Source organism: Chiloscyllium punctatum, chromosome 36 (genome assembly GCF_047496795.1).
Source record: "Chiloscyllium punctatum isolate Juve2018m chromosome 36, sChiPun1.3, whole genome shotgun sequence".
Classification (NCBI taxonomy): domain Eukaryota; kingdom Metazoa; phylum Chordata; class Chondrichthyes; order Orectolobiformes; family Hemiscylliidae; genus Chiloscyllium; species Chiloscyllium punctatum.
This window is the reverse complement of record NC_092774.1, coordinates 33,337,271-33,355,127: the sequence shown is the minus strand read 5'-3', so window position 1 is coordinate 33,355,127 and position 17,857 is coordinate 33,337,271. Positions and strand designations below refer to the sequence as shown.

Sequence of the window (17,857 nt, the reverse complement as noted above, 5' to 3'; positions counted from 1 at the left end):
GAAACCATTAAAAACGTGCACTTTCGCAGCCAAGAAAGCGGAAGGAGCGAGAACAAGAAACAGCCCGCCCCTGCGTGGTCTCGAACCACCAAGCTTTCAATTATCAGCCGAACACGCTGACCAATTGCGCCACAGAGACTGGCCCCAGCACCGCTTCCACAGTGTCTTTGAGGAACCTACTAATCAATTCATAATTCAACCCGCCCCGCCCAAAATTACCATTGTCTTCTGTCAGTTTTATTTTTCCATAATAAAGCCTTGGACATTCATTATGGAGACATGGGGACAGCCTGATCCCACCATCTGCAGGCACATCCATGTCACGAGGAACGAGCTCTCCGACACCGGGGCCATCGCCCTCCGAGCCTTTCAGTGTTTTGCCTCTTCCCGAATTTTCTCAATGGCCCCGAGCCGAGAATGGGTTTGAATTCCTGATGTACAGAGAATTCTTTCAATGTCTCGGGTCAGTTCATGTCCCGAGAATATCAGAGTCAATCAGCCTCTTAAACAAAGGGACGGTGTCTGGACTGTCTCTGCTCAGTCGAACAGTTCATCCTTCATTCTCCTCTAATTCCACTTCCCAAAGAGTTTCTAAAGATTCACAAAGCTGGAGACTGGGATTTATGTTTTACTTCCGGAACATTTTTCCACCTTCTAACTGACAATATTTTGCCAAAACCTCTTCCCCATTGTAACACATGCATCATGTCCAGGGATGAGGAATTTCCATTTTGTGGAGACATTCCCAAGGTTGGGAATGTTCTCTTTGGAGCAAAGAAGATTAACTGGAGATTTCCAGGGGCTGTTGGCAATGATGGGAGAAGAAGTGATGGGAATGGGCAGGTTAATGATCAGAAGAACCTATTGCCACTGACTAGGGTCAGTTACCAGAGGACAGGGATTGAAGTTCTTTAATGGAAAGCAGCATTTGTGTCGAACAAACACAGCGAATACTGCAGAAAGCCAACGGGTCGAGCAGCATCTGTGGAAAGGTAAACAGAGGCGACGTTTTGAGTGTGCTCCGGTTTTTGTTCAGAACTCGAGTTTCCTGCAGGGCAATAAATTCACGGACGTGAGAAAACATGGCTTTATTGCGACTGGTTTTGTGAAGTTTGAGCGATAATGCAACCAACAATAAGTCATTTACAATCTCCAGCTAAAAAAGCATAGTCAGCAGGTTCCCACCCTGGGAGGGGGAACACCAAAGGATGTCTAAGGCAGCAGCGTAAATGTTCGGTCACAACTAGAGGCCCCAACTTGTGGTCTCATATTTCTCGTGGAATGGGTTCAACAGGAAAGGTCAGTATTGGGCTTGTCATGGCCGCGTCATAACCCCAATGCTTCCTGTTCTCCTGGATTTGATCAGAACGGAGGAGGCTGGTGGAAAATTGAACTGAACTGCAAACATTGATGAGAGATAGAGCGGCTGGGAAGGATCCATTCCCATGCGTAGAGAGATTAATAATCAGGGCCGAAAATAAGGAGCCACTTCAAGAAATTTGCGGTTCATTCAGCAAAGCTAATGTATGACTGTTCACAGAAAATTGTGATGAAAGTCTCTCGAGTTATTTTGATGAGAAGTGTTGATGATGCTAATACAATCGATAGGATGAACGTAGATTGGTCAATGTATTTGGTGACAGTTCTGTTCTAGCCCTGTGAGCGAAACCTGGATCTGAAGGAGTATAAGGGACATTAACAACATCGATCTGAAATTGGACACGTGACAAGGAACAGAGCCATCATTAACAGTTGGCTTTTGAACTGGAGAAGGTTTCTCGTGAAATTAGCTTGAGGCTTGAGGTATGCAAGGTCAAGATAATTGAGGTAAAACACGGAAACGCTATCCTCATTAGCAGACAGTGAAAGGATTACAAGACACAAATTAAACATTTTCGACAAGTGATACAGGGGACGGGGAAGATAAGTATTATAAACTGGGAACAACAAAGTTCTGGAGCACAACACTTACATTCAAAGACCGAAAACATCCAGGTCCTGATTAATCAGATTGCATTGCGGTGCTTTTCTGCAAAACATCCACTTGCAATGTCCTACAAAAGAGTGACAAAACCCATCCCTGTCAGCCCAGGATAGAAAATCCGAAGGGATGAACGTTTGCTGATTTTCTGAAGACTCACAGAGCTTAGACTGGGTTTTGGTGATTGTTTCTTTTCCACTCCCAGTAGCCACAGTGGTTGAGGCGTTGAGTTGGGGAGAATAAAATGTGCCCGTGAGCAGCATGTGGGGCTATTTCAGCTTCCCCTCATCTGACTGCGCTGTGAGTTGACTCAGATGTTCTCAGGGACATTTACTGACGCGAGACAGTGAAAGGATTCTCATTCCCGCAGATCGGGAACTCAAACCGTATGCCGGCTTCAGGACAATGAGAAAGATTAATTGGGGTGTGTGAAGAAGCTGTGAGCTGCATTTCAAACAGGTAGGTGGAGTCAGATGCATCATCCATTGCGCCCCGGTCCTGTGCGTTGCTCACACCACCATGCTGCAGAGTTCTGACGTTAACACGGACATGCGCAGCAATGGGTTCATTCACAAGGTGAACAACCAAAGATAATCACCGTCACTGATTCCCTTCCACAGGCCCAACTTGGTGAAGCAGTATCTTTCACTGGCAAAGGAAACACCCTTGTCCTCAGGTGCCTGCTTCATTTCGATCACGATTTCAAGCCCCTCACTCTTCTAGTCTCATTTCCAAACACTTTGCTCAGAGCCTCAAAAGAAGCTCTGCGGTAAACTGCTTGTTCCACCCGAACAGGCAGTGGGTTGCAGATTCCCACCAGTCCCAATTTGAGTGAAATATTCCTCCCCCTCCACTGATTTGAATCTTAAAGAAGAAGCCGGGGAGCAAGCTCCCTTTCTTTTCGACGACATTTCTCATTTTGTACTCGGAAGGGTTCACACCTGCGTGGGGAAACCGCAATGGATTTCAAGTCCATCGCATTAACCACTCGGCCCACGAATACAGAACCACACTGACAGCTTGACTTCCCAGGTCTGTCTGCCTGTGGAGCTGAGAAAGAGTCAATCATCGCAGAGTTTGTTTGAATCCAATCACTTCACAGTGATTCGAAAGGGTTAAATATCTTCACATGGTTTTGCAGATATTTAGGTGTTTCACCCCAAAAGATGAAATGAACTTTCAGTTAGAAATGGCATGAGGAACTCAGCAGGTCAGGCAACATCTGTGGAAAGAGAATCAGAGGCAAGATTCCAGAATTCTGTTTTCTCCTACAGGTATTGTCAAAGCTGCCGAGTTTCTCTTTTGGTCTCGTCTTCTCAGCACACGCAGTCCCTTACGTTAGACATTAATTCAATTCAGAAACCCCTTTGTGGAGAAGATTTCCGTTTGGGGAACATTTTCCTGACCCCATTAAAAGCGCACAGCTTCGATGCCAAAGGAGAGCAGGGAACACACCGTCCCTGGGTGGGCTCGAACCACCAACCTTTCGGTTAACAGCCTAACGCGCTGACCAATTGCGCCACAGAGACAGGCACCGGCGGATGCTGCGCCATCGCGTAGTGATTTTATAATTCAGCCCCCCCGCCTAGAATTACAATTGTCGTCTATCAGTTTTACTTTTCCACAATCAAGCCTGGGAGATCTCTTGTGGAGATACCGGGGACAGTCTGCAGACACATCCATGTCACGAGGAACTAGCTTTCTTACTCCGGGGCCGTCGCCCTTCCAGCCTTTCAGCGTTTTGCCTGTTCCCGAGTTCTCTCATTGGCTCGGAGGGGAGAAGGGGTTTGAATTCCTGATGTGCAGGAACGACAATTCTTTCAATGTCTCAGATCAGTTCATGTGCCGAGAACATCAGAGTCAACCTCCCGGCCTCTTCAACAAGGGGACGGTGTCTGGACTGTCTCTGCTCAATCGGACAGGTCATCTTCCATTCTCCTCTAAATCCGCTTCCCAAAGTGTTTCTAAAGGTTCACAAAGCTGGAGACTGGGATTTCTGTTTTGCTTCATGAACATTTGAACATTTTTCCATTGCCTAACTGACAATATTTTGCCAAAATTTCTTCCCAATTGTACGCCTTGCCTCATGTCCAGGGATGAGGAATTTCCATTTTGGGGAGACATTGCCAAGGTTGAGAATGTTCGCTTTGGAGCAAAGAAGGATAACTGGAGATTTCCTGGGGCTGTTGGTCATGATGGGAGAAGAAGCGGTGGGAATGGTCAGATTAATGATCAGAAGAACCAATTGCCACTGACCAGAGTCAGTTACCAGAGGACAGGGATTGAAGTTCTTGAATGAAAAGCAGCACTTGTGCCTAATAAACACAGAGAATACTGCAGAAAGCCAACAGGTCGAGCTGCATCTGTGGAAAGATAAACAGAGCTGACGTCGTGAGTCTGGTACGTTGTTTGTTCAGAACCCGAGTTTCCTGCATGGCAATCAATTCCCAGACATGAGAAAACGGGACTTTATTGAGACGGGTTTTGTGAAGTTTGAGCGATAATGCAACCAACAGGAAGTCATTTAAAATCGCCAGCGAAGAAAGCATAGCCAGCAGGTTACCACCCTGGGCGGGGGAGCCCCAAAGGATCTCTACGCCAACACCTTAAGTGTTCGGCCACAACTACACGCCCAAAGTTGTGGTCTAAAATATCTCATGGAATTGTTCTAACAGGAAATGTGAGTACTGAGCTTGTCTCTGTTCGCGCCACAGCCCCAACCCTGTTCCCCTGGATTTGATCAGGACAGAGGAGGCTGATGGGAGATCGAATTGAACTACACACCTTGATGAAAGATAGAGCGGCTGGGAAGGATCTATTCCCATGCGTAGAGAGATTAATAATCAGGGCCGAAAATAAGGAGCCACTTCAAGAAATTTGGGGTTCATTCAGCAAAGCTAATGTAGAACTGTTCACAGAAAATTGTGATTAAAGTCTCTCGAGTTATTTGATGAGAAGTGTTGATGATGCGAATACAATCGATAGGATGAACGTAGATTGGTAAATGTATTTGGTAACAGTCCTCGTTTAGCATAGCCCTCTTGTTTAATTGATTCGAACTTCCTCATCTCTATGTACCGGAATTGCTCCCCAGCCTATGTCGCAACTCTGTAACAAAATGCATCAAAATCACTTATTAAAGCCTGAGTACCAGATCAGGTCACAATGCAGTGGATGCATGAGCTTTGAAAGTAACATAAAATATACCATAGCCAACGATTGCTCTGAGATAATCTGGGTGACGAAGTTTCCTAATTTCTTTCCTCGAAATGAATCACATCTTACTCATTTCAGTGTTCTTTAATATGGACTGGTATTAATTCCCATAGCACTTGACCGTTCCAATTCTGTGATTGAGCCGTTTATTGGCCTCGATGCATGAGTAGAATCTGTCAATTTTCAAGTGCCACCATTAAGCCACAATTACAAACTTGTCTCCCGTTCACTCTCAGCTTTCCCTCAAAACCGAGCAACAGGGACAGGGAGAAAACGAACGGGAGTAAAACTCAGTTTGAATATGATTAGATTGCCAGTTGAAGAAAGAGCGAATGTTCCGCACAAAAAGCAAAGTTTCACGGGAACATTGTACAATATGAGTGTCAAACTCACGACCTCAGAATAAAAATCTTTTGTTCTACTCCTGAGGTATTCGAACATCTAGTCAGGGTGTGACCAGTTCTTTTATCAAGGCGAAATAACTTTTTAAACTTTATGAAAACAAATACATTGATCAGCAGAAGTCCACAGCTCCAATGCTTTCTGCTCAAAACTCAGGAAAATCATTAAGATTCCACTTCCTTTTTGCTTCTTTCTCAACGCTAACATCCAGTTTCTTCAGTTTCTCTTCTTGAATGTAAAGTTGTTTGTCTTTTTTTTGCCTTTTTTTGAAAGCAAATTCGCTTCAATATCAACAAAACTGACAGGCAAATCTGACACACAAACAGCCATTCGCTACCACATATCCCCAATTCTCACTTTCAGATTTGCAAAGGTCAATAAAATAAAGGAACTAAGCAGTTGAGCACGTTTAGAAAGTAGATGACTGACTTTTATGGGTGACTCGCTTGGGCCTTTTCCAACGCTGCTCGCAGGTTTCGTGATCAGGACATAATCTCCCTCAGTTTTGCTGAGCCTGTGCTCGGTTCATTGGGAGATTAGGCCCGGGTTGCAGTCGACCCCGACTTAAGTTGCGTTGTTGTTTTTCACTGGCAGCAGAAGATTGTAGATTATAGGACCAGAACATTGCTGCTTTTCTATTTTTTCTTGTGTCGTTCCATCTGGGACTGAGGAAAGCGAATCATTATCGGGAAACCAAGAACATTACGTTTCTAAAGATTCAAGTGCAGGAATTCGATCAGTTAACTGTTCTGTGACTGTGTTTGTCCGAATATTGGTATAAGATGCCTGGGTGTGTCTGTATTCGATATTTCAAGAACAAATAATTGGAGAATATTTTCTTGCAGATTGTGCCCCCGATAACAGGCCGCAAATGTGCAACAAGGAAACGGTTAAGATTATAGGAACATAGGAATATGAGTAGGCCATTTAGCCCCTCAAGTGTGTTCCAACGTTCAAAGAAATCATGTCTGATCAGAGGCCTAACTCCATTTATCTGTCTTTGGCCCATGTCCCTTTATACCTTTCCTGAACAAAAAAAAATCTGTTTCGGATTTAAAGCTGACAAATTATCCTGTACCCACTGCCATTTATGTACGATATTTCCAAACATCTGACAAACCCAATGTGTAGAAGTGCTTCTGAACATGTACCCTGAAAAGTCTGGCCCTAATTCTACAATTTTGCTCCATTTCGACTTACAACTATTTTGGTGAACAGCCGGACTTGCTGACTAAATGCACCAAAGAGTCTGAGATGTAAAATATCAGTAAGATTACTAAACCCGAGTGTTAGCGAATTCCAGCTTCAGACTACAATTACTGAAATAGCAATTGTCCCTTATCAGTGTGACTTTAACAAAATAAAGGCTGGAACATTCATTGTAAACGGTCTGACCACAGACACTGCAGACACACCCATGTCACAGAAACCACCCCTGTGTGGGGATACAAACAGAGTGGTATGGCAGCCTGTCTGCAATTTCGTTCGTTTCACTTGCATTGTCACTTTTGTCTCGCTTTAGAAACACGAACTGACTGAGCGAAATACAGTCTTTCTCGGCCGTAATCATGCGGTGCTTTTATAGCACTATCACTGCTTTAAGTATTGGTCGAGTAATTCGGGAACGTGGTTTGGAAGCCGATGGCTCTCACCGTGTTCAAACTTTACCAAATGTCTGCAGAAATCATTAGCCAACATCGGGAAAAAGTGCTTCCAGACATACCTGTGGAATTTCGGTTTGATAGGCCTTGAACTTAAGTGGAAGGAAGGGAAGCCCCGATACAGGAGCTGCCTGACCCTCTTTAAAAAACTGTCACCAGAAATTCCAGCCGCAACACGACGTCATAGGACATGCCCAGCGATGGCCTGCAGCTATTGTGACGCAATAATGATACTGGCCCCAGAAACATGAATATGAATTCGGCATGGGTCAGGTGGTACTGAATCCAAAAAAATAGAAGGTCAGCAAACCAAACATGAGCAAAACCAACGTGGTGTACAAATTCTCATGCAAGGACTGCACAAAACACCACATAGGACAAACAGGAAGACAGCTAACGATCCGTATCCATGAAGAACAACTAGTCACGAAACGACACGACCAGCTATCCTTAGTAGCCACACACACAGATGACAAGCAACATTGTTCGACTGGGACAACACTACTATTATAGGAAAAGCCAAACAGAGAACAGCCAGGGAATGCCGAGAGGCATGGCATTCATCCACAGATTAAATCAACAAACACATCGACCTGAACCCAATATACCGGCCACTGCAGCAGACAGCTGGAACTGACAACCGGAAGCGGCAGATACAAATCACTATAAATGCCGGAGGAAACATCACAGAAGCGCTTCACAGGAGGCTCCCAAGCACTGAGGATGTCACCTAGACAGGGGACGAAACGTCTGCAACACAAGTTCCCAGTTCGGCGAACAGAACCACAATAAAGTTTCTGTTTGCAGGAACTGAGTGACATAAACAGGATGCTCTCAAATTTCGACAGGAATTACACTTCCGTTCAAGATTTGCGGAAAGCTTTGTAGCTCGGCTGCCGATTGTCGTAGCTCGCCGAGCTGGGAAGTTGATTTGCAGGCGTTGCATCCTCTGTAGAGGTGATATCTTCAGTGCGTTGGAGCCACCTGTGAAGCGCTGCTGTACTGTGTCTTCTGGAATTTATTTGGTTCTGTTTCTGCTGCTTTTGTGTGACGGTTCTGGTTGTTCTTTGCAGTGATTGGCATATGTCAATGTGTTTACTGGTGGAGTCCGTGGGTGAGTGCCGTGTTTGTTGATTTCTCTGGCTGTCCTCTGTTCAGTTGTGCTATGACCGTTGTGCTGTCCTCGTCGATTTTATCGTCCTTGTCATCTGTGTTTGTGTGGGTACCAGAGACAGTGTTTAATGGGTAGATGGTGTTTATGGTTACGGATTGCTAGTTGTCTGCCTGTTTGTCCTGTACTGTATAGTTTTCGTGCAGCCTTTCCATGGAATCTTGTAAACTGTATTTGTTGTCCACATGATGTGGTTGGGTCTTTTGTTCTGGTGAGTTGTTGTTTGAGCGTGGATGTCAGTTTATGGGCTGTCATGAATCCGAGTGGTCGGAGATGTCTGGCTATTAGTTCTGAGGTTTATTATATAAGGTAAAGTGGTGAGTGTGTTGGGTCGTGGCAGATCCTCGTCCCGTTGTTTGTCTGCTTGGCAATTGTGGATAAACTTGCGGTGATATCCGTTCTTGGTGAAGCCTCTGTAGACGTGTTCTTCTTCCCTTCACAGGTCGGCAGTGCTGCAGTGTGTTGTCGCCCTTTTGAACAGCGTCCTTCTGCAGCTTCTCTTGTCTGTGTTTTGGTGTTGTAGTTCAGGATCTGGTCTTGGCTTTTCTATACACTTTTGTAGCATATCCCCCGTTCTGTGTCCTTTCTCCCATAAACCGTCAGCTTCCAGTTTCCTGTCACTTCAACCTCCCACTGTGTGCCCATGACACCATTTCAGTCTCTGATCTGCTGCAGTGCTCCGACAAGGCACAGCGCAACCTGGAAGAGCGAAACCTCATTTTCTCCGGAGAGACCGTGCTGCCTTCAGGACCCAACACCGAGTTCAATCATTTTAGAACCTGTCCACCTTCTTCCACGGTCTTTACCCGCCCACACATCCCATCAGTTCCGAAGACGGATCGTTGGGCTCAAAACATTATCTCTCCTTTCTCTCCACATATGGACTAGACCTGCTGGTTTTGTTCATTTGAAAATGAACAAAATGAGCAGGGAGACAGAATGAGAAGCACTGTTCTGGAAACTCTTTTGCTGCTTGCAATTCTGAGAACAATGGCGAATGTATTTCACACCGAGCAAGCCTCAGCTGGTTCCGGAGGTGCTGGAGGCAGCGGCCTGTGGCTCGTTGGTCTAGGGGTATGATTCTTGCATTGGGTCTTCTACCGCGCAGTCTTGCGAGAGATCCCGGCTTTCTTAACTTGACTTGTGCAAAAATGCCCGATTAAACTTCTCAAAAAGCACCTTCGTTAAACGAGGCTGGGCTCCCTGGAATACGAATGGGACAGGAAGCGGGGAAGTGAAATGATTGGAGATAACGTTGAACAGGTTGACGTGAGTGGTCCCGTGTTTGAGGAAGGTCAGCAATGAAGGTAGTTTGGAAAATTGGGACAGATCTCCTCGGAGAACAGAAGTTTGAAATCCGGCGTGGCAAGTTGTCCAAGTCATGAGGGGTCTAGAGATTGGAAATAATGTCGTGAAATTGTTCCCACGTCTGAAAGGATCAGGAACGATTCGGCAGCGTTTTAAAGTCACGAGGAAAAGAAGTAAAAGTGACATTCGGAAGAACGTTTTCGTACAGGGAGTGGTTAGGGTCAGTAAATCCCTGTCTGACTGTGACAAAGGGGCAGATTCAATGGACATACAATTGAATTCGGTGGTCTTGTTCGACCAACAGAATGTTCATATCAACACAGCCTCCACACCTCTGCACAGCAGTATATTACATAACAGCCGTGGAGATCTTTGATATGAGTCTGGAACGTGCATGCCAGACGCCTGTCGAAAAGCTGAAGGGTTCTGAGGAAAACACTGGGCAGACCAAACGCAGAGTGGCGCAATGCAAGCGTGTGGCACCCAGAGGCCCCTAGATCGATGCCATCCTCTGTTGCTATGGCTCAAGCTCTCCTTGAGTAGCTTTCCTTTGTAGTGAGGCCCTGTTCGATATCTTGCCTTTGCATCTGCTCCCCAAAACTTCGAGTGTCTGAGTGACATGGATCATACTGATACACTCGCCAAATTCACGCAAGTGAAGTGACTCGCTTCTGGACGTCTGAGTGGTCTTCTCCTGCTCTCCGTCGAGTTCCTCTGAATTGAATCGTAAAACCACTTTTCTGAGATGTCAATGAGCTGATAAAGTTGAAACCCATGCCTTACGTTTTGGTCCATTCCCTGCAGTAATTCACCACCTCGGTTCGGACGTGAGTGATAAGACGGTCGGCATATCAGACTCAGACACATTCCCCCACGATTAGGACAGATCACCGATTGTGAATAACTTCAGAGAGAGGCACGTGACAGAGAATCGCCGTGGGTTGATGGGCTGAACGGCTTCTGTCTGCGCGAGAATGATGCTACGTGTCATACTCCCAAGCGGCAGCAGAGTGGCGCAGCGGGAGCGTGCTGGGCCCATAACCCAGAGGTCGATGGATCGAAACCATCCTCTGCTATCGTTCACTGTCACCTTGATCTGCTTTCTTCAGCCCGCTGCCTTTGCATCCATTTGCCGAGTGTCCAAATGGCATGTTCGTATCGACGCACGCGCCAAATGTGGTTTTCGAGATCTCAGTGATATTCTGTTCTTGGTCGGTTTCCTCCGAAGTGAATCGCAAAACCAGTTCTCCACGATGCAAATGAGCTGGTAAAGTTGAAACCCGTGCCTTGCGGTTTCGGCCATTCCCTGCAGTAATTCGCCACCCTGGTTCAGACGTCAATGACAAGCATGTCAGAAACCGCATCACGACTCAGACATCGTCCCCCACTATGAGGACGGATACCACCGATTGTGAATAACCTCAGAGAGAGAGAGACGAGAGGGAGACAAGTGACAGTAAGTCGCCGTGGACTCCATGGGCTGAATGGCTTCTGTCTCCGCGAGAATGATGCTACGTGTTTATACCGTCCCACTGCCTGTCTCTGGGACAGACAGGCTGAACAACAAAAATGGTTCATTTTTAACCGTCCTTTCCGTGTTGGACTGCCTGCAGTCCCTCAGCTCAGGGCCGTGGGGATGAGTCTCAGTGAGTAAAAGGTTTCACACGGATTCTCTTCATCTGGGACACTTGGGGCTCAGATGTTAACTGCTGCGCGGTCGCAGCAAAGAAAGCGATGCCCACTTTGCAATCGACTTTCCGTGTGATTGCTGCGTGAAGACGATTTCTGAACACCAAGCAGGCTGCACAACAATGTGAATTTATCTGGGCGAAGAGTCCTCGGTGTTCATTTCTCTCTGTCCTGCCAGCACAGCATCTTTCTGTCTCTCCGATAACAGACCTTTGGAGAAAGTTCACAATCAAAGTTGTTCATGTTCCCCGCATTAATGTATCTGACTCCTCTCACCCCAAGAGATTCAAAGAGAGAGAGAGAGAGAGAGAGAGAGAAAGAGGGAGAGAGAGCAGAAGAGCGAACGGACTCTTACCCTCCCCCCAACCCTACATTCCCCCACACCCCCTCCACCCCAGAACAACGTGCAAGTAGAAATAAAATGGTTTAATTATCCGCCAGTGGAGATAGTCCAGTTCCTGGGGATGAGACAAACATCAGCCCCCCGGGGACAGAATGACAAGCAGATGTTCTGGAAAAGCTTTGCTGCTTGCCATTCTCGCAGCAATGTGGAATGTACTTCACACTGAGCAAGTTTCAGCTGGCTCAGAGTCTCCAATGTTCATTGCTGTGTTTGCCGCCAGCTCAGAGAGAGAACAATAGGAAGGACGTAGGAGTGAATAACGATCCTCGTGAGAGGGCGAATAACTGTTAATGGAGACTGTTAGTGGCTAACAATACGTCGTGTGTCATAGCAGACGAGGTGATAACCAGGAGTCTTTTGTGTGGTACGGGTAAAGGACATGGGGGAGTTCCGGCCCTATAGTTATAGAACTCGATATTGAAGACCGGAGGGCTGTAAGGGCTCCAAGTGGAAAATGAGATGTTGTTCTTTCATCTGGAGCTAGAACACTGCTGCAAGCCTGAGACAGGGATGTTGCCCAGGGAACAGGGTGATGTGTTAAAAAGGCAGGCAACCGCAAGGTCAGGGCCTTTAGTTTCTGCGGGCAGAAGCGGGATGTTCTGCGAAGCAGTCACCCAGTTTATGCTTCATGCTACGTTGGGGAAACGACACTGTGAACAGCGAATGCGGTGGAATGAAATAGCAGCAGGGAGACTGGATGAGAAGCAGCTGTTCGGGAAAGTCTTTGCCGCTTGCAATTCTGAGAGCAATCTCAAATGTATTTCATACTGAGCATGTCTCAGTTCGCTCAAGAGGTCTGGGGCATTCCCTGCGTGCGTGCTTTCTGGCTCGTTGGTCCAGGCGTATGATTCTCGCTTAGGGTTTGTTACTGCGCTGATTTGCGTGCGGTCCCGGGTTCAAATCCCGGACGAGCCCGCGTTTTTTAACTTGACTTGTGCAAAACTGCCTGATTAACTTTCTCAAAAAGCACCATCGTGAAACCAGCGTGGGCTGCCTGGAGTACGAATGAGGCAGAAAACAGAGAAAGATCGTTGGAGATCGTGTTCAACAAGCTACTTGGATGCTGCCTGAACTGCTGTGCTCTTCCAGCACCACGAATCCAGAATCTGGTTTCCAGCATCTGCAGTCATTGTTTTTACCATAGTGCTCAACAGGTTGACGTGAGTGGTGCGGTGTTTGAGGAATGTCAGCAATCAAGGTAGATTGGAAAATTGGGACAGCTCTCCTCGGAGAACCGAACTTTTCCAAGTCATGAGGGACCTAGAAACAGGAAATAATGTTGTGAAAATGCTCCCACGCCTGAAAGGATCCATAACGATTCGGCAGAATTTTAAGTCACGAGGAAAAGAAGTCAAAGTGACATTAGGAAGAACGTTTTCGTACAGGGAGTGGTGAGGGTCAGTAAGTCCCTGTCTGACATTGACAAAGAGGAAGATTCAATGGACCCAAAAGGGAATTCGGTGGTCACGTTCAGATGTGCAGATTTCCGCTGAGAAGGCGAGAGAATGAAACGACTCGAGTCACACGTTTACTTAAGTGTAGAACCAGCAGAGCGAAGGTGGGCCGCAGAGCCTCCGTCTGCGCTGTGACACATGTTGTGATTCAGTGTGAAATCACAGTTCGACCGACAGAATGTGGGAATTTAGAAAAAAGTTTATATTTACACAGCCTTCATACGTCTGCGAAACAGCATCTCACACGACAGCAGTGGAGGTCTTTGACATCAGGCTCGAAGGTGCCTGCCGCGTGCCAGACAAAAATCTGAAGTGTTCTGTGCAACGGGCTCCCCCAGCGGGAGCAGAGTGGCGCCGTGGGAGCGTGCTGGGCCCATAACCCAGAGGTCGATGGATCGTAACCATCCTCTGCTATCGTTCCCTCTCACCTTGATCTGCTTTCTTCAACAAGCTGCCTCTGCATCTACTTGTCGGTTTTCCTATCGAGCCACTCCCCTCCATTCCAGTGGCATGGTTTTAGAGGTCTCAGTGGTATTCTGTTCTTGGGATGCTAATGAGCTGGTAAAGTTGAAACCCATGCCTTGCGGTTTCGGCCATTCCCTGCAGTAATTCGCCACCCTGGTTCAGACGTGAATGACAAGCATGTCAGAAACCGCATCACGACTCAGACATCGTCCCCCACTATTAGGACGGATACCACCGATTGGGAATACCCTCAGAGAGAGAGAGAGAGAGAGACAAGTGACAGTCAGTCGCCGTGGACTCCATGGGCTGAATGGCTTCTGTCTCCGCGAGAATGATGCTCCGTGTTTATGCCGTGCCACTGCCTGTCTCTGGGATTGGAGGGCTGTAAGGTCGCCACGTGGAAAATGAGATGTTGTTCTTTCATCTGGAGCTAGAACACTGCTGCAAGCCTGAGACAGGGATGTTGGCCAGGGAACAGGGTGATGTGTTAAAGTGGTAGGCAACCGCAAAGTTAGGGCCTTTTTAGTGAAACTGACACCTCTCACCCAAGGGATTCAGAGAGAGGGAAACAGCTGAATCGCAAAAGTGCTTGATCACTGTTCCACAAAAGTATCTTTGTTAAACGAGATCGGATTGCCAGAAGTCGGGGATGAGGCTGAGCTACCATTGCAGCGAACACTGCGAAGGGAAACATTTGTTCAAAGTTAGAACATGTTTTGCAGATTGTTCGCCCACACAATCCGAGTCTGAATGAATTCTCCAGCTGTGTTATTGCTCAAAATCTGAGAGTGAAATTTCAGGAAGCGGGGAATTGAAGTGATTGGAGACAGCGCTGAAGAGGTTGTCGTGAATTGTGCCGTGTATGAGGAATGTCAATAATGAAGGCAGATTGGAAATTTGGGACAGTTCTCCTTGGAGAACAGAAATTTGAAATCTGGCCCAGTTGACGTTTTCCAAGACATGAGGGGTCTAGACAGAGAAAATATTACCATGAAAATGGTACCACGCCTGAAAGGATCGCTAACAATTAGGCAGAGCAAAGGAAGTAAAAATGACATTATGAAGAACGTTTTCGTGCAGAGAGTGGTTAGGGTCAGATTTACACAGTTGCGCTGGCACCCTTGTAGAGCTCTGAGTTGTCTTGTCCTCTTCTGTCGCTGTGTTCTGATCTCAAGTGTGAAACCTCTTCCCTCAGATGGGAATGAACTGGTGAAGTAGAAACACATGACTTGCTGTTTTTGTCCATTTCCTGCGGTAAAGAAACAGACGCCCTTGTAACAAAATACTTTCTGCAGGATTGCTGTGTCAAGGCAAATTCTGAACACCAAACAGGCTGCACAAGAAGGCACTCATATCAATTTACCTGAGGGAAGAGTCTCCGGTGTCCATTTCTGCCTGTCCCGATACCACATCACCTTGTCATTTCTCCGAGAACAGACCTTTGGAACAAGTTTAAAGTTGCCATTTGATGGATTCGTGTCAATGACGTCTCCTCCCCCAAGTGATAGGGAGAGAGAGCAGAAGAGCGAATGGGCTCTGCCTTCCACCAGCACAGCTTGGAAGGAGAAACAAAATGGTTCAATTATCCGCTAGTGGAGAGAGCCCAGTCCCTGGGGACCAGACAAACAGCAGTGTCCTGGGAGCAGGGAGACAGACTGAGAAGCAGATGTTCTTGAAACTCGTTGCTGCTTGAAATTCTGGGAGCAATGTACAATGTATTTCGTGCTGAGCAAGTCTCAGCTGCTTCTGCGCCCATGGCGTGTGGCTCGTTGGTCTCAGGGTATGAACAGGTTGACGTGAATGGTGCCGCGCCTGAGGAGTGTCAGTTCTGAAGGTAGATTGGAAAGTTGGGACAGATCTCCTTGGACCTATGGTTGCTGTGGAGGAGGATGGTGAGACAGAATATCGAATAAAATATTATAGTGTTAGCAACTTAAATGATATATTGAAGAAACCGAGATTGCTGTTGAGTCTTTCATCTTTTAAAACGGGTTGTAGATTTCGGTTCATTAATCTGCAAATCCCAGAACTTTTTAAAAGTCACATTCTCCAGGTAACTTAAGGTTCTATAAACGGAGGTGACACCTCAGGTCAGACAATGCATGAAAGCTGTGAGGGTAGGGTCTATCTGTATCCTAATCTTTAGTGAGACTGGTTCAATTTCCAAATATATAATCCTGCAAACGCAGATTCACCCCAAAGACTTCTATATGTGAGTGCATGCATGAGAGAGCGTGTGTGTGCGTGTGCATGCTGGGTACAGTGTGTGTGTGTGATGGAGTATAAGCATGTGAGATGGCGTATGCGAAGATTTCAGTGTGGAGATGTATTACTGTGTGTCTGAGAGAGAGCATGTCTATCAGAGTGGGTCTGTACGAGCGTGTGAGTATGTAAGAGAGTGTGCTTGTGTGTGTGAGTGTATTGTGTCGCTGGGTCTCCTGTAGTGTGACGTGAACCCAGGGTCTCGGCTGAGGCCATCCTCATGTATTCTAAATTTGGCTATCAGCCTCTGCTCGGCCACTAGATCAAAGAGGGCTGAGGCACGAGAAAGGACGGGCGGGGGCACTGGTGGTGGTGGAGAAGGGAGAGAAATGGAGAGGGGACAGAGGTTGGGGAGTAGAGAATGACTGGGGTTCAGAGGGTTGGGGAGAGAATTGGGGTGCAGTATGAAGAGGGGAGAAAGGGCGGGGACAAAATGGACAAGGGGCAGAATGGGAAGCGAGAGACAGCACAAATCCCACCTTCCCCAGGACTGGTGTCAGTGTCCCACGAACTGGAACCCACTCTTTCCACAGCAGTTTTGGGGCAACCATTTCTCAATATAAGCATGGCGAAGGCATATCATCCCTGCAGGCCATTCACACCGACCTTCCCAACAGCATCCCACTTAGACTCACTCGATTACGCCACAGCCCTGCAGTTCCCCATGGCTATTTCCTGATGAAAGGTTTTTCCCGAAACGTCGATTCTCCTGCTCCTCAGATGTTGCCTGACCTGCTGTGCTTTTCCAGCACCACACTCTCGACCCTAATCTCCAGCATCTGCAGTCCTCACTTTCGCCCTGTAGGGGGTGAATGTTATATTCCTAGTCTTTTAAATCTTTTAAAATCTTTACCCCTCACCTTAAACCTATACTCTGTAGTTTTGGAATACCTCTACCCTGGGAAAAGACAGAAACGTTGAGCAGCCAGACAAAATGCAAAAGGAATAACATGTCGAGGCACAAGGGAAAAAACATTTCGACAAAAAATTGCTTTGGTATTTTTCTCTCGTATTCTCATTTGGACACTTAAAATTTGTCATGATATGGAGGTGCCCGTGTTGGACTGGGGTGTACGAAGTTAAAAGTCACACAACACCAGGTTACAGTCCAATCGGCTTGTTTGGAAGCACTAGCTTTCGGAGCGCCGCTCCTTCATCAGGTGGTTGTGGAGGATAAGATCATAAATTCTGTGTCTTATGATCTAGGATTTGCACATTAATGAACTGAAACCTGCAACCCATTCTAAAAGATGAAAGACTTAACAGCAATCTTGGATGGTTCAATATATCATTTCAGTTGCATGACACTGATCTTTTGCTATAAATTCTATGTCTTACGATCTTAGACTCCACAACCACCAGATGAAGGAGCAGCGCTCTGAAAGCTAGTGCTTCCAAATAAGTCTGTTGGACTATGACCAGGTGTTTTGTGCTTTTTAACTGTAAAATTTGTAACAAATCCCTGCACACTGAGCATGCTCCACGGTGGAGCATGCTCCACAGTGCTTGCCTTTATAGGTCTGTGCATTTCAGTACAGATGTTGGGAGGTCATGTTGCCCATGTACCGGACATTGATTAGACCACTTTTGGAATACTGTGTTCAGTTCTAGTTACCCTGCTACAGGAAAAGTGTTGTGAACCTTTGAAAGGGTTTGTCTATTGCCAGAGTTGCAGGGTTTGAGCTATCGAGAGAGGCTGAATAGGCTGGCGCTGTTTTCCCTAGAGCATTGGATGCTGTGGGGTGACCTTATAGAAGTTCATAAGGAGCATGGATAGGGTGAATAGCCAAAAACATTTCCACATAGTAGGGAAGTCCAAAACTAGAGGCCATAGATTTGAGGTGA

The 17,857-nt window shown here is 46.6% G+C and overlaps 2 non-coding genes across 2 annotated transcripts; one reads left to right on the top strand and one right to left on the bottom strand.

Annotated features, from left to right (window-relative positions):
• Positions 1–3,436: 3,436 nt before the first annotated feature.
• trnan-guu (transfer RNA asparagine (anticodon GUU)) lies at positions 3,437–3,510 on the bottom strand. The gene has a single exon. It is a non-coding gene; the product is annotated as a tRNA-Asn (tRNA).
• Positions 3,511–10,743: 7,233 nt separating this feature from the next.
• Positions 10,744–10,815, top strand: trnam-cau (transfer RNA methionine (anticodon CAU)). The gene has a single exon. It is a non-coding gene; the product is annotated as a tRNA-Met (tRNA).
• Positions 10,816–17,857: the final 7,042 nt, after the last annotated feature.